Source organism: Centroberyx affinis, unplaced genomic scaffold (assembly GCF_046629955.1).
Source record: "Centroberyx affinis isolate AG114_WGS23_722 - 3 ecotype Tasmania unplaced genomic scaffold, CSIRO-AGI_Caff_v1 ptg001047l_1, whole genome shotgun sequence".
Classification (NCBI taxonomy): Eukaryota; Metazoa; Chordata; class Actinopteri; order Beryciformes; family Berycidae; genus Centroberyx; species Centroberyx affinis.
Window position 1 is genome coordinate 6,613 of NW_027279601.1, and position 17,636 is coordinate 24,248.

A 17,636-nucleotide genomic window follows, 5' to 3' on the forward strand; every position below is an offset into this window, starting at 1 on the left:
ATTATCAACCACATGTCTTCTTCTGATGGCCACCAGGGGGAAGCACTGGAGCAGTTGGCGGTTCAGTGCCTTGCTCAAGGGCTCGAGCGTCAGTGGATCTCCTCCCCTTAACACATCTTCAGTCACGAGCTCTCTTCTTCCTTCAGGCGAACCGCCGCCTCATAACATCAAATATCAATGGATCAGTTATTATACTGGGCTTGTATTTAAAAGGCGACTCGCATGCTGTGTAGTATTAGTCAGCAGAACACTCTGACATCTCCACGTTTTGATATATGAATATTAAATCCCAGATTAATACTGTAGTAATAATGTTATACTGTTACAGTGACTTACGCGCTGTTGTCAATACTTTCATCTGAAGTGGTTAAGGTTAGGCTACTCTCTCTCTCTCTCTCTCTCTCAGACACAGACACACACACACACACGGGAGGGCGGAGCCAAGCCTCTTGCTGCTCTGAGTTTGTCAGTTTCCTAAAAATAGCGGACGAGTATCAGCCTGCCTGTCTGCCGTAGACACTTTGATAGAAGCAAATATATATTTATATATCTATCTATCTGTCTATCGAGGGAAGCACTTGGAGGGGAGAGAGGGGTAAGTGGAGAAAACACATCTGTCTTCATATGTGAGACATTCACTGTCTGTCTTTCCTGGACATGGGGGCAGAGAGGGAGGGGAGGCAAACACTTCATGTCATGTTGCGATGTTCTGGTTAACAAACTAACTTCGCCTGTATGACCTTGCAGCCTGAGTAGAATGTAAGCGAATGTATTTTAGACAGGAATTAGTTTTTGTTATGGTTTTGTGTTGCTCAGGGCTAACGCTTCGTGGCGAGCGCTGTGTGTGTGTGTGTGTGTGTGTGCGCGCGCGCGCGTTGTACATGCTGTGAGAAGCAGTGCCTTGATGGAGTGGATTATAAAACTTTGATCAACTGAGTGAGAGGCAGACTGGCTATACCCATTCAAAGGCATTTTCCATTGCAGTGTATTGACGAATTTCTACAGTAACAGTGACAGGGAATGGCAATTAAACCACTGGAGGAACAGTATTAATAAAGTATTATTGCAATGCACGTTTTAACAGATTAATTTCCCTTGAGATATGGTTGTTTACATTTACAGTTTAAAATTTCCTTTCTTTTTAAAATAATGCTGTGATAAATACATTTTAGATACCACACAAATATCACAGTAGACTTTAAAATATACCTCAGAAAATCCTATAGTAATACCATAGGACATGAAGAAATACCATAAAGTATGATAAGGTTAAATTACTATTGAGTACCACAGACAGACTATATGTCACTATACGACTATTATAGCAATATTACAGTGATACCATGGGATATAAAACATACCAAAAAGTACAATAAGGTCACTATAAACTCACTATTGACTATCATAGACGCACTATAAGGCCTGTAGGATTGTTATAGTGATTTTTCATTGGGGTATGGGACTTGTCAGTATATTCCAACAGTCTCGATATAAAGCCAAAAGAAATTATAGCTGTATAGTATAGCCATACTACGGAGCCCCTAAAGTCCCAAAAGGTGATATTTTTTTATCTTGTGCGCACAAGTTATTATCTTGTGCAAACAAGTTATTATCTTGTGCGCACAAGATATGGATCTTGTGCACACAAGATATTTATCTTGTGGGAACAAGTTAATTATCTTGTGCGCACAAGATAATAACTTGTGCGCACAAGATAAAAAAATATCACCTTTTGGGACTTTGGGGGCTCCGTACCATACAGCTATTTACTGTAACACAGAATGCCCAGGATATGTGTATTTAAAGGGTTTCATTGGAAAATGCAATATCAGTCAATATCTCATATACAGAGAGATGACTCCTTTTGCAAGCAATGGTCTTAAAGGGTTTGATGCAAAGTCAGCTCTACTTGTGACATTCTTATCAGTGTATGTATCTGTAACAAAATGCCAATACAATGTTACACCTCACTTTACCACAAAAAAAGATATTTTTGGAAATTACTACCATTAAGCCAAAGTCTCCACAATTCATAATGGAAATCTATACACGCCTTCTAAATGTATAGGGGGAGCCTAAGGGGAATGGGCCCCTTAACCCCCATGTACATCACCACATTTTAGAGGCATGACAGGCCCTTTTAAAATTACTGATAGTTCTTCAGTTCTCCATTTATTTGTTTTCGATATGTTTTTTTATATATTCTTTATTTGATAGTCTGTAGTGAAGGGAGACAGGAAAGACTGGGGAGGGAACGAAGCTGCTCCCGGTCCATCCAGTAGCTTCCCAAATTTTTAAATATTTTTTAGCTTAAAAGCACCTCTCACTCCCTCCATTCCAGAAAATTTTCTCATAATGGTGGAATCGATGAAGTGAAGGAGTAAACTTGTTAAACTAGCAAACTTGGTACCTGCTTCTTCACTTGACATTGTGGGACATGGGACCTTCAGCGGGGGAAAGGCCTGGCAAAGCTTAGCTGTTAGCGTTTATGTACAGTGCTTTGCAATGTTTGTCCTTGGTTGGCCTCCGTAGTGCAGTGGGCGTATGGCTTTATTTACAAATTCGTTGCAGCCTCTGTCACCCTCTAGTGGTCAGAACATTTCGCTTATTGCGGCTTTAGTACATTGTTTGTACTCTTGTCCAACTGCTCATATTTTTTCTAAATGCCGTTTTGCCATAGCCTACCTCTTGTGGGCTCATTCACTCCCATTCAATTCCAAACAGTATCTTCTTTCTACTTCAGTCAGTAGGTAATCCATCACTGTACATGAGAAGCCAACGATCACGTTTTGAAAAGCTGCATCACTACATTCATATCAGGCTATAAACTTTTATATTTTGAAGGAACCTCCGTTTCAAGTCACCGTTTATGTTGACGTGTGCATTCAGGAACACTGCGAGAGCCGAGATGAGACAGGAGGGGGCATTTCTGCTTCTCTGATTTCCACGTTTTCCTCTCCAAAATAAAATTTTCAACCGACGTTACGTTCTGTGGTTACGTTAGCAGCTGTAGTCTGTAAAATTAAATGGAAATTAAGGCTTGATTTTACATAATTATGGCTTAAAATTGACACTCTTCTTTACTGGGAGTAACTTGTAATAATTAGACTAATTAGAATTAGTGTCAAAATATTTACTTTTTAAAAACAACTAAGATGAGTGAAAAATAGCAGATATGTCATAATGTGATAAAAGCACTGAAAAAGATCTACAGTGGTGTAAAACAAAAAGTCTAGGCAGAAAATGAGCAAAAACCCAGAATTGTCCTTTACAGGATGGGGGTTGCAGAGAGTTTGTAGTTTAAAACAATCTTGGTTGAAGTTACATTAAAGCACGGGTATCATTTGCTTTTTCAGCAATTTTATATAATTACCTGGTCTCTATAAAATGTCTATCTTTTAAGTTTTTTTCAGTAAAAATCGTTTAGTTATAGCCTTAGCTATTCACTTCCCAGTGTTTGTTTTCCACCTACAAGAAAACAGGTAGTTTTATATAAACAGCTTCTATGCTAATGAGCTACTGATCTGATTGGCTGGCCATTCTGGAAGGCCGCCCTCCTCTTAGCGCTGATTGGTCGATTTCAGACAGTCCAGTGTCTACATAGAAACTGGAGCAAAATCTGACTGGCTTGCACAAGGGGACTGTGTGGAAACGGCATAGTAATTTGATTCAATTTTTTTACTGTGATTACTTCACACCTCCAAGTACCAAAATCACCATAAATACTAAGAATTGCCACATCCTAGGATACCTCCCCTTTAATGTATGTTGTTATGGTATTTAAGACAAAAGAGAATAATTAGACAAATCACAGGAATAAACATAAATATATAGGAATGTAATAACGTTGTAATAATTATGTGATAACTATGTAATAACAATTGGTTGAGTGACTACTACAGAACATTAAAGTCAAAGGAAAAGGAGCTGGGAGTAAGATAAGTCCATTCAGTTTGCTTGCTCAGTAAGCCAATTTACACATTACGTACAGCAAAGTAGCCTGGAGATATAATCGGAGAACAATCCAGGTTTTTCCCACGGTGCAGCCAAGGGCATCACACGGAAAATTCAGGGCATGCATTCAGTCAGTCAGTCAGTCAGTCAGTCATGTAACGCTTACTGAGATGTTGCTTCGTGAGCGTACCACGCTGATGACGCTGACGTGAACCTGTGCATGCAGTCGATGTCATCAGCATGGTAGCATTAGCAGTAGCTCCCGACTCCAAAAAGCTGTGTTTTGCAAAAACGTAAGACTTTATTGAAACTTTTATGGTGGCATGTACATGATACTAAGCCCAAGGACACTCAATGTAAGTTTGAGCCACCAAGAAGCAGGCGTTTGGAAGTTGTCGCTAAATGACGTTTTTGTTAACAGTGAGTTGGATAAGGATCTTTGGCTTAGAGTGGGGCTCACGGTTAGCTCCAAAGGGACGCTAGTAATGGAATAGCCATCTAGCATCCATCCAGCTCGCAGTTATCCCCAAAGGCTGACCGTGAGCTTGATCACAGATACTTGCGCAGTCATCTGACAACAGAAGCAGAAAGATATGCCAATGTACCTGTACTGTGTTATACATTATGTTGAAACGCAAAAGAAGTGATCACAGACAGTTATGGGTGACAGAAAGATGCCTTTTTAACATTGCTGGCAATGGTGAGAACCAAGCTATACCCTGCCGGAAAGTACGGCAACCATGTTTGTGAAAAGGGCCTATACGTGCCAAGAGTTCAGTTTCCTTAAGCCACTGACCGAAACAAAAACTGAGAGGGGAGACCAATTGAAATATTTAAAATAAACCTACATCCTGTTTGGTGGATGGCTCTCCCATAACTGAGATAAATAACTAAAAACACTGAGGAAGTCTGGCTGTCGTTGCTCTGCTGCTGGTAGACATTACATCTGTGTCAATGTGACTCACGTCACGTTGGCTAATGGCAGTCACATCACGTCAGTGCACACAAGACGGAGGCAGTGGACATTGGCCTTAACTCTAGAGTTCAGTAAGACAGATTCTGCAATAGCAGGCTGGGAAATGAGCAGGTGCCAAATACTGCTCTGTGTCTGGTAAGTTGGTTTATTCTACAGATAACAAACCATCATGGACCATGTAAGTAAAGTAGTCTACCTGCCACTTTGGCAGGGTTCGCACCATCATTTGGAGTCATATTCTAAACATCTAGTTTTCTGGTAAAATAGTAAATGTGGCTGGGAAATTTCAGAATTTACCAAAATGACAAAAAATGTTAGTCTTCCTGCTCTGGATTCCAGGCCTCTTGGAAACCCCACTGCCTTCTCCCTCTGCTTTGTTTTCATATTTCATTAGCAGGGTTAGCAGCATGTAGCATCACCTTCAATTATCTTCCCTGTCAGTGGGCTGATGGGGCCTGTCTGCTGGCTTTAGTGATTACAGGCTTCAGGAGACAGGTAATCAGGTCATGGTTACACTGTCACACTGTCAGACTGCTGAGACCACAGAGAGCATATGGGATAACAGAACTCTCCCATCTCCAGTTAGTTATCTCTTACTGGGTTCAGTATGTCAATCCAATCCAATCCAATTAATAATATGTATATGTTATGTAATATATGTAATATATTATGTTATATATATATATACACACACACATATATATACTGTGTATATATATATATATATATATATATATGATATTACACATATATATGTAATATTATATTAATATACTATATATCTTTTTCTTTCAGCAGCCAATTTTTTATTTATATTTTTACCTCTGCCAACGGAGTAGGATGGGTTTATGTTTTCACCCTGTTCCATCCGTCCGTCCGTCCGTCCATCCGTCCGTCCGTCCCTCCGTCTGTCTGCTTATAATATTATGTGTTTGATGAAGCATAGTCATCGTCAATTTTGGGGTAACACTGCTAGAGAGGCAATTTCAACATAGCACATTCAATTAATTAATCTGAAGGAATTCATTCTTCAGGCGTTCCATAAATGCAACACGTATGAGCCAGATTCCTGTGCACAAGTTTTATTGGTTAACACACATACTTTGTACATCTACAGCTATGACACACAAGATAACAGAAAATAAGAAATAATCAGGAAAGACATAAAAAGACCAGTTTACAAGATTTAGGTTAAATGTTAATCAATAGCTAAAATCTTAGCTGGGATGCACCAAGGGGGTGGGTTGCGCCCTCTTGGTTTGGATTTCATGGCACTGTAAGGCGCTTCAGTGTTCCCTAAATGGCAGATATGCACAATACTGGAGAAGATGCTGTGCTGTCCTTTCTATTGATATCCGTTAGCCTGGGATATTATGAAACCAATGGAGGACAGTATTCACGAATTACCTGATTTTCAATGCTCAATATTTCAAAAACACAGAAGATCACATCCTCTAAAATGTTACAGTTATGTTAGTTAAAGGTGACATAAGTAAAGTTTTTACTGCCCAGTAGCACAAAATGACCATAATATACCTGTTGATAGGGTTGTTGATCAATGCCAATGACTCTTGGCCAGGTCTTTCAAAAGTCACTTATCAGTCCGTACTCTGTTTTGGAGAGAAACTCCCTACCGATTAAAGACACCTGACTCCATCACCTACTGGCATTCCCAATAGAGGACAGTGCGACGAGAAAGTGATACATTTCAGCTACAAAAGCTAAAGAGCCTTGTCCCCAAGACCAAATGACAAAGCAGTATTATTATTCCAGTATTTTGCTTGGTGATATATTTCCTCTTCACTAGACATTTATGTTCGATCTCTAATTAGCTAGCTCACTCCACTACATTGGGAAAATGTGACTTTAAGGGGACAGGAGGGGAGGCTGTGTTAGAGTCTTGTCAATGTTGTTCCAATTCCTACTGGTCACCAATAGAGGTTGATAAAAGTCATAGATTACCTCATGCCCCTTTAATGGCTCAAGAGTCAGTAACTTGTAACTATGTATAATCATGGGTTTCAGTTTCTTGCCAGCAGTCATTTTGTCAGAGTAGGTGTCACATTCTTCTAATGGTGGCAATCTCCTTTTGGAAGGAAACTTGGTATGGTTATTCATTACAAACAGCCTCAGAGATGGACATATTGTTTTCAAGACAGAATAAATAATGTAATTAAATTTTAATTATAATGAATTTTTTTTTCAAGTTTGAAAATTTGACCCTTTTGCCCAAGTCTGGCATGATCGAATTAGTTCAACAGGAACTTTTTGTTGTCGCTAAATGCTTTAAGGGACATCACTGCTTCTATTATGGGTTGCATTGACAACTATTGTTCATCGCACAGTAGGCTTTGTGGATGGTGGGTACAATTACATGCACAGTGCAATTACATGCACAGTGTTTCCATGGTTTGTAAGAACATGATTTCCCTGATAACCCGGGATTACATGGATATATTTGATAGTCGGGTTAGTTTACTCAGAGAAGGGTGTGACACAAGGAGATCCAGCCTTCAGCCATTTCCATATCAGACGAAATATATGAGGACATTTTGTCAGGGTTTTTTTTTTGGTATGTTTTGTTGTTTGTGCTGATGCATTTTCAGATGACCAAGACTATCAGAGTGTGGTGTTTCTATGGCCAAACAAATGGAAATATTGAGCAGAAATGTAGGTGTGTTAACCGGGTTTGGCTTTTATTATTACAATTTTATTATTACAATTATGACCTTTCTCTGATTGAGATCAACCTAGGACACTTACATGACATTTTCCATAGTTGGAGTATTGGCTTAATCATGTTCAGATTGGATTACTGGTCTGTGAGTAGGTATATCCAATGAAGATATTTGTTCATTTTTCCAAACCCAGATATGTTCCCCTTGTTTAAAACTGTTAACAGGACATGAAGCATGTCGTTAAAGTTTATTGGTGACTGTTGGAAACAAGCTTACAACTTACTTAAGAAGGGGTACTAGGCTTGCATTAAAAGACCGTTTCATTCAGTCTACCAAAATTAAACCTGACACCCTCCATAAATTGGGAACATACACCACAATATAGGGTAGGATGTCCTGTTTGTAAGATTGACAACAACAATCACTTATTCACGCTATTACTATTATATATATAGGCTATACATATCACGGATGTATAAATTAAATATTCAAACCTCAGCTGGAGTTCGATTGTCAACAGCAATGCTGTTGACCGCAGCAGTGATTTCTTTCCATACTGCATTTTTCCGACTTTCTTTGATGCCACATTTCAGGCTGCCAAATAGAACTAATTGGTTCAATTGGACTTGGGAGGTTAGAGTTTCTATTTCGAGGTCGGAGAAGTTTCTCTTCTTGGACGTATTACGCCTCTCCATGTCGTAAACTCTAGGGGCGAGGCCTCTAAACTAGGGATGGGCATTTCAAGCAAAAATACTATTCAATATTCATTGGGAACTATTCGACCATTCTTTGAAGATCACCCCCCCAAGACAGGACGATAGTCACATAAACTATTCGATTTTTTATAATTTAATGACTATTCGAAAATTTGAAAATCATGACCCATCCGGACTCTAAACTGAGAATATCTAGGGGCGTGATATTTAAATGACAATTGTTTTCAGCCGCCACATTTATCAACGCCCGATCATTCTTACGCTGTGATCGGCGAGATATGAACGTTTCATGAATCACACGTGAACCCTGTCGTAAGATGATTTCTGCGCTCGGATCTGTGCTGGTTTCTACGTTAGACTGATAAATGAGGGCCAGTGTGATTACTGAGTGGGCTGAGAGCTTCATGAAATCACACATCAAGAGCCACGCACCAGACCCTCAGAGACTTTAGCAGGAGAAAATGGCCATGCCCTGTATGTCCAGGTTCTGTTTAGAGTTAGCTCAATGCATACAAATGATATAAACTGAAAAGAAGAAATTGAAACTGTGTGGGTGAGTCAAAGAAACCTCAAGGAGCTTCTAAGAGAGAATACAATATGACAGAGATTGGTCCTCATTGGTCCTCCGGATGACATTAAAACTCAATAGAGAGGAGAATGGTACAAAAAACAAAACAACTCCCCCAAATCTATGTGGAACTACGCAGAAACCTGGATTGGAGATGTTAGAGGAACAGTGGTGAGAGTAAAGTGGGCTCTTACTGTATGTAGCCAACAACACCTCACCCAGTCATTTCCAACATCCTCTTCAATCTCAACAAGCAACACAACAATGTATACATTTACCCTATCACAACCACATTATACCTGTAATCCAGGAAAACCATGGTTTTGGATTTTGTCTCCATCTTTGTCTCCATCGCAGGTTGCACGGCCAAGCTTTGTTCAAACCCACAGAACTTTATTTTAAATTCTAGTCAAGATAACAAGTTTTCCAAAGACACCAAATATATCATGCTGAATTACAGGGAAACGTGTAGAAAATGATGCACAACATCTACATTTTTTGCATTTGATGTAATGGTGCAGCCATAAAAACATGGCGTCTTGTATTTGAATATTACATTCAATATAAGCAGCTAGAGCTTCAAGAAAGAGTTGGAACAATCAGATATGGAATATTGTACAGTTGAACAAGGGGTTAGACACCAGGTGTTTAGAACACCAAATGTAAAAGCTTTAATGAACTAGCTATTATCACTATTGTTATTACTCTATTACTGTAATCAGTGATAGAGAATAAAACATATTTATATAAAATGTTGTGAATTATTACTTTAAGTTAAAGCTACATTTAGCTGATGCTGTTATCCAAAACGGCTTACAATGACGGAGCAGGTAGTGCTTAAGGCAGTGATTCTCAACCTTTTTCATATCAAGGACCCCTAATTTATGACACATTAGAGCCACGGACCCCCATTTGATGAGATTCTGTCTCTCTGACTCAAATCTGAGAATATTTTTATTGTTAGATATGATTTTGTCCAGAATTCCATGACTATCTGTATTGTACGTAGAGAGATAACAGAGAAACTATGATCAAAACAGTCATTCTTCTACATTCTCTACTTCTAGTAACTGAAATGATGGTAAAGTTTAACGATTCATCAATTTGCTGGGGACCCCCTGGAACACGCTCAAATACCCCTGGTGGTCCCCGGACCCCGCGTTGAGAACCTCTGGCTTAAGGGATACATGGCTGTTGACAGAGTCAGACCATGACAGTCTCTAACCACTAGGCCTCCCTGTCAGATAGGTTCCTTTGTTGGGCTGTACGAGTCCATGTGTTTCCCAATGGTATTTTCCTTTCCCTCCGTGTTTTCCTAATGATAGAATATTTGGGGCCTTGTGGTAAACAGAAATAGCAACACTTCTGAAGAAAGACAGGCTTCTCTTTTAGCACCACATGTTGAAGAAATAGAGACTGCACTGTGTGTGTGTGTGTGTGTGTGTGTGTGTGTGTGTGTTTTATTGAGAGGCTATTTCCAATCCCCCCCGACTGACTGAGTTTTTTTTTTTTTTTTCTCTCCTGTCAATTACATGGCTTACTGTGGCTAATGCAGGCTGCTCCTGTGTGGACTAAGGCATTTCTTATCCACTTTGATTAGCTGCGGCGACGCCTGGCTGAACCAATGACATGCCGTATCACACACAGCAAAGAAGACGGGTTTAAGTTTAGCTGACTCTCCGCTGTGGAGGCTTGTGCTTGTTGTTCGTCGGTGCCGAGGCTAACATCCAGAGTGATGTGATTATAGAGGAGCACGGGCTCATTTCAGTTCAGTTCCATCTATTGAGCTTATATCTTCAAATCAAAGTTTTCACGACCGGTACGGAGTATCCTTCTTCCATCTGATATGATTATGCAGACATCATATCTGTTGTGGAAAAAACGATTATCGTATTTTCGCTGAAGGTTTCATCACATCCAGCATGATGGCTTCATTCATTACAGATGGCCTTCACACAAACAATAGTGTGTGTGTGTATGTGTGTGCGTACATATTTGTGAGAGTGTGTGTGTGTGTGTGTGTGATGACTCAGTTGAGGAAAATAGCAGTCTGCTCTCTATGGGAGAAGTCCTCTTAAGAAGTGAATTACTGCTCTCATTTAATCTCCGTAATAAAACTAGCAGAAAGCTGCAACATCACTGCTCTCTTTTCCTAACCAGAGCAGGAAACTAACATGTTTCTCCACAGAGGCTGGAGCATCTAAAATTTTACCAGCCACTTTCAGTATTTCACCGGCCTGTAGTTACCTGTAGAGTAGACTACAGCCATGATTCTGCTCTACCACGTGATGGCCCAACGCTTCAGGTGCTAGTTTTGGGAAACCTGTTGGAAAGAAGGAGACACCGCATGCAGTTGCTGCACCCTGGCAACCCGGTGTTTTTGGATGAGGATACAGTGAGGATTGGTTGGAACGGGTGGTCCTGAGGGAGTTCAGTGAAGTAGACTGGAGAGAGAACTTCGGAATGGAGCGCTGTGATCTACTGCGTCCAGTGCGTCTCCACTCTCTACTCCTGAGGTTATGCACTGTGTACAAGCTGTGCGGAATAGCCTGCCAAATTTTAGCCAACCATCCTGGACTTATTTTGCACGGGCCTGGTGCTCGTTGTGCAAGATTGAATCAAGGTACCCTCGTTGGATGAGGCATGTGTAATTGTGCAGCTCTTGGAAGATGCGCACCGGGCCTACAGATGGAGCGCACAAACCTGTACTGCTGCCTTCAGATTGGCTATAGGGATTTAACCAACCGAAAGGGAAGGCCTGCACACATGCTACAAGCAGTTGTGGATGAGATAGTGGAAGAAGTATTTCTCTTGTGCCAACATTTTGCCAGCAGAAGGTCACAGTGCCACAGTGTCTATGCCAGCATGAAGATAGGTAGCCTGGTGTCCAGCCCCTATGAATCGCAGTTTTCAGCACTCTTCGAATTTGCATGGCGATTCATAAGGTTCTGGACGCAAGCCTATCCACCACTGATTCGGTGATGTAATTTCTTGCCCCAACCGATTGGTTGCTGTTAGTTCTCAATGATCAAACTCTTTGACCACAGTAGCAAAGCAGATTGACGTAATCTGGAGGTGCCCCATAGCAACAACAATCATGGCGGCATTCACTTCCCTGTGAAGACAACAGTGTGTTATTGTTGTCGGCTACATACCATTTTTGAGTGAGATGGACCTCGTCGACAATTCCAAGCAACCGATCCTTAACCGTCGGCAACGATATCATTTGTCGTCATTTGTTGCCACTTGTCGTCGAGCACCCTGGCCCCCGAACTACTGGATCGTCCCTCGTTCTTCCTGTATTTCCTTTGCGGAGTCCACTCCAAGTCGCAAGGCAGAAATACCAAATTTTGCTTCCTCTTTCACTCAATCTTCCATAAGAGCGACCAATGGACAAATGACAATAACAAGAGGATTCGGCAGTCCCATTTCTGTAGCTACCAGAGGAGCGAGCAGGTAAATGAAGCTCTTACCAAAGCCGGTGAGAAGCACGGTGAATACATCCTGACCTCTTAAAAAGGCTTTTAAACACACGGATTGTTCCTGTTTTAATTCATCGATGCCATTACGTTTTTTAAGGACTGATGAAATCGCTAACTCTAGCTTGCTATCATCCAATTCCTTTTCCGGTGCTGCTGCCATGTTGGTTGTTGTTGTTGTTGCTATGGTTGCTGCGCTCTGTAATGGCGTCATCAGTAGATTAGTTCTGCCTACATCGACCAGCCAGTGAGGTATCTCGGACAGTATCTGTCCGAAATAACTGCCGGCGGATACAATTACAATTTCACATTTGGCAGACGCTTTTTATAGGCTAGCGTCCAGAACCCTTATGAATCGCCATGAAAAATCGAAGAGTGCTGAAAACTGTGATTCATAGGGGCTGGATACCAGGTTAGAAAATAGGGCATTAGATGTTTAGAATAGGATAGGACTCCAAACGATGGTTGGTTTCTTACCAAAGTGGCTGGTTGAGTATATAAGATTACTTACATGGTCTTATATAATTTAATGGCTAGAGCAAGGCACTCACACTGCCAGTGTTTGGGGTTCTATTCCCACTGGGACCACCCATACTAAATGATAATGCATGCATGGCACTGGATTGGAAGACATTGGACTGGTTTGGGCGAAAGTATCCACTAAATTGCAGATGTTGTGCTTTGTTACAAACCACAGCGAAAATGTGAAAATATTATAATTAGGCTGGCGGTAGTTTCCCACCCTGATCATAACAGGGCTGAGAAATCAAGACACTAAGACTCTTTTCTTTTTCTTTCAGAATCTGTAACCAAACAAAAGCGAGAGGTGGTGTTGCTACTATTCCGGTCTGGATCTGGATCTGTCCTCCAGGTTGGAGGTTGAAGAGTTCCTCTGTTCCTGTCAGGAAGATACTAAACATTTCCAGGTAATATCTGATAGCTCTAAGGCTGAATCACTGAATTATTATTATTTTTTTAAATTCTTGCAACAATCTTTCTTTAAACTTCAACCCAACTTCGACATCATATCCTTTCTCTTTGGCTGGTGATGACTATTACTAATTCATTTGGGTTCGATGTCATAAAACCACTGAGTTGATTGAAATTAGCTAGACCTGGCTCCCATCAGCCCAGCAGGACACAGAATAATATTTACGAAAAAGTTCTGATTTGCATTATACGGCGCTAAATTACTTGCAGATAGTATTCAGGGGTCAGGGGAAATATATAAAAATTGGCTTTTATGTCCATTTTTATGCTGCAGTAGGGCTGAAATGTTGATTACATCTGCTTATTGTGTTGAGTAATACCTTCTAGTAGTGAGTGCTTTCGTAATGGTTCTGAGTGAGAGTCGAGCATGATTTGCAAATAAACAAAGGCCTATCTCATCGCTGGAAAATGTTTTCCTGCTGCATGTAAAGCACACACTGTTGGCCGGAGCACACGTTTTTGCTTTGCTCTCTGTCCTATGTTCAAACTAAGCCTTGATTATACCAAAGCAGTCCAATATGTCTCCAGACCTGAGCCAAAGAATGCACTTTGTCCCCGGCTCTATCACAGCCATCTCACTAAACCCGGCGAAAACCTACCGACAACCTCGGGCCTTACCTACTGCGCTAAAGCGAAAATATGAGGAGCTTCGTTCCAAAAATGAGATCGCCGGCAGTCGAAAAATATGACACCTGCTTTGACAAAGACGACTGCCAAGATGAAAGTAAAACTCACCGCTGAATATTAAGACGTTAACTCGGCTATTTCGGGCGGTAACCATCTGTGAATATTTAACAATAAAAACAGGTAACATTTTTCCCCAAAAATGGGTATGTAACATTTGTGTGGAGATTTTTCTTTTCTGAAAAGCATTACAAGGTTTCAGGAGAGTCACTATAATAATGCTGTGGAAGGCTTCTTCTGCCTTTGATATGGCTGGGGCATCGTCACTTTCTCACTTGCTTTCTGCTTGACTGCCAACACACACTTCTCCAGGCAGTATAGTCCAACCCATAGCTCTTGGTGTGTTGGCCCACTTATTGGGTACTAAGGTTATTTTTTAATTCATTATTATTATTATTAGTAGTAGTAGCAGCAGCAGTAGTAGCAGTAGTAGTAGTAGGCCTAGTAGTAGTACAACTAATATGTCACAGCAGTTCAGTGTAATACTGACAACCCTCCCTCTCCTCTCCTCCTCTCCTCTCTTCTCTTCTCTTCTCTTCTCTTCTCTTCTCTTCTCTTCTCTTCTCTTCTCTTTTCTTCTCCTCTCCTCTCCTCTCTCTTCTCTTCTCTTCTCTTCTCTTCTCTTTTCTTCTCTTCTCTCCTCTCCTCTGCTCTCCTCTGCTCTGCTCTGCTCTCCTCTCTCTTCACTTTTCCTCTCCTCTCCTCTCTCCCCTCTCCTCTCTCCCTCCACTTCTCTCCTCTCTCTTCTCTTCTCTTCTCTTCTCTTCTCTTCTCTTCTCTTCTCTTCTCTTCTCTCCTCTCCTCTGCTCTCCTCTGCTCTGCTCTGCTCTCCTCTCTCTTCACTTTTCCTCTCCTCTCCTCTCTCCCCTCTCCTCTCTCCCTCCACTTCTCTCCTCTCCTCTCCTCTCCCCTCTCTTCTCTTCTCTCTTCTCTTCTCCTCTCTTCTCCTCTCCTCTCCTCTCTCTCCTCTCCTCTCCTCTCTCTCCTCTGTTCTCCTCTCCTCTCTTCACTTTTCTTCTCCTCTCCTCTCCTCTCCTCTCTCTCCTCTCCTCCTCCCTCTCCTCTCCTCTCTCCTCTCCTCTCTCCCTCCACTTCTCTCCTCTCCTCCTCTCTCCTTCTTCTCCTCTCTCCTCTCCTCCTCCCTCTCCTCTCCTCTCTCTCCTCTCCTCTCCTCTCCTCTCCTCTCCTCTCCCCTCCTCTCCTCTCCTCTCCTCTCCTCTCCTCTCTCCGGCTGTGGTTTTTGGAAGAGCTCCTAATCTAGTGGAATTGAAAACTGTTCCTGCGGGGTCGCCCCAGTAATCAAGCCTGAGCTGGTCCTTCCAAACCAGCCACACCTCTGGCCGGCTGCCATCTGACTGCCAGGCCACACAGCCGCACATGTGATGCTAAATACGCCGCAGAGGGGCTCAGAAATTACACTCAATAAATACAAAAATCAAATAAAACGATTTCCAAATATTAGCCCTTCAATCTACTTTCCTGCAGTCATATAAAACTGCCTTTGTTGCTCTCAGTAAATAGGTTTCCCCTGGCCGTGCCAACTTAAACTGTGCGTCGGGTCAACGGCAGTGTGGCTCGGCTTAATTAAACTCAATGTTGATTTGCAGAGACGGGGTCCAGACCAGAGAGAGATGTGGGTCTGCTCAGAGTCCTGACACAGTTCTTAACGTTGCCAAAGCTTTATTAATGCTGGCTGTACATGAAGACTCTCTCACTCCATGCTGAGGTTAGGACCAGGTTACAACATCCACACACCGCTGGTTCAATAGTGTGTTTACACGACACTACATGTTTAACTGAGTAATCTTATAAAAAGATCCCTAATACCATAATCATTTTTGTTTATTTATATAGTTTATCTGATAGGGACAATGCAAATTAACATGGTGCCACTTCAAGTGGTTAATGCAGCTGATGTTCTGCATACAGATTTTGTAGCTATTGCTAGTTTCCAACTCCTGTCCCTAGTTAGGCTTTTCTTAAGAGACAAAAAAGTAAAAAAGAAGAAAATAAACCAGGTTACATACAATTATAGTAAGATAGAGTCCGCACACTAGAGATTGCTCCAAAGGTGTTTAATTAGCACCACATGTAACGTTTAACCAGTAACCAGTCATGTTGTATTCTAGTGATGTGGATTGTGCAGTATAGGATACTAATTTGTGTCTTATTGATTTTTGAAATTTATTGTTTTTTCTTAGTATTGTTTCTCTTTGCATGTACTATTTTTCATTACTTGGGCACTTTTCACTTGAAGTCTTAAAAAACCCCCCACAAAAAAACCCCCCAAAACAAATGATGATTAAACATGCCTACAGCTCTGATTTTGCTTCAGCCAGCCTTTAACATCCTTATTAAAAACCTTAATATCTTGGGTTAATTTTATTTCAGTTGATAGTGTATTCACTATCACACGCCCCCTTCCTGACCTCCTGGTTTCTATGTGCTACATAGCTATTCTACAATGGCTGCCTCTGTATGCAGCAGTAATGCAGGATGGATACAGGGCAAATGCATGAGGCAGGACTTCTACCACGGCTACCACTGAACTCTTCTTATCCCGTGCATTTTCCGACATGAAAAGGAATCCATAATGTGCTGGGATTCCATCGCAAATCTCATCTGTTTACCCAGGAATCACAGAGAGAGAGATGGTGGGGACTGGGGGGGGGGGGGGAGAGAGATCGCCTGGAGGATCCTCAGGACGGAGGCCTCAGATCGTTTCACAACATTAAAAAGGGGAAGATCTTACTTTGCTGAAAGCATCGAATTTCAATGAGCGCAGGAACAAACAAAAATGGGAAAGAATTCATTATAATTTCATTTAGCAGATCAAAAGATTGGGTTGAGGCTACAGATACTTCCCCACTGATGGATTATGTGGCTGTGCACACTCATCTGCTCAGAAGAGAGGAGAACCTACATGAGTTACTGCAAGTGTATATGTATGTGTAGTGTGTGTGTGTGTGTGTGTGTGTGTGTGCTTTCTGTGTACTGTCTGATTCTGTTGATAATATACAGTACATCTAATTAGTCCACATCCTTAGCTGTCAGAATTCCTGTCAACAGACATCTTACTTGGCTGTGGACAGTGGATCCCAAACTGCGGCCCAGGGCTACCCCCGGGGGTCCTTTAGAGGGTTCCTGGGGGCCCCCAGTTTAATTTCACTGATAGAAGTTGGCACAGTGCGAGAATTCCTAAAGAATGGCATTCTGATCACAAGTTTCACTCTCTCCACTTTATCGTCCCGCCTGTAGTGGAAGATAGGGTTAGGGGTCTATTGACCTCTGTCGAGAAATTCTCTTTTCCTTTCACCAGCCTGTGTCTCACTCCAGCAGGGCAGATGTGTGATGAAGGTCCCTGGTGTAAAAAAAAAACAAAAACAAAAAAAACTTTGGGAATGTCTGTCATTGGAAATAAATCCTTTTAATTCTCATGGCCCGGCAGAGCTGCGAAATTATATCGATATCGTGATATGAGACTAGATATCGTCTTAGATTTTGGATATCGTAATATGGTGATATGGCATAAGTGTCTTTTCCTGGTTTTAAAGGCTGCATTACAGTACAGTGATGTCATTTTCTGAACTT

The 17,636-nt window shown here is 41.5% G+C and overlaps 1 protein-coding gene across 3 annotated transcripts in view; it reads left to right on the forward strand.

The window, feature by feature from the left end:
* The first annotated feature begins 467 nt into the window (after positions 1–467).
* The window catches only part of LOC139647102 (myocyte-specific enhancer factor 2A-like), an 81,681-nt gene continuing 64,512 nt past the window's right edge, over positions 468–17,636 (forward strand). For 2 of the 3 annotated variants that reach the window (XM_071522948.1, XM_071522949.1), the window contains exons 1-2: positions 468–595; positions 13,172–13,297. The gene's annotated coding sequence lies outside the window, so the exon portion shown is untranslated. Of the gene's footprint in view, positions 596–13,171; positions 13,298–15,644; positions 15,772–17,636 lie in introns of those variants that run through there. The other variant, XM_071522950.1, reaches the window with a different exon arrangement.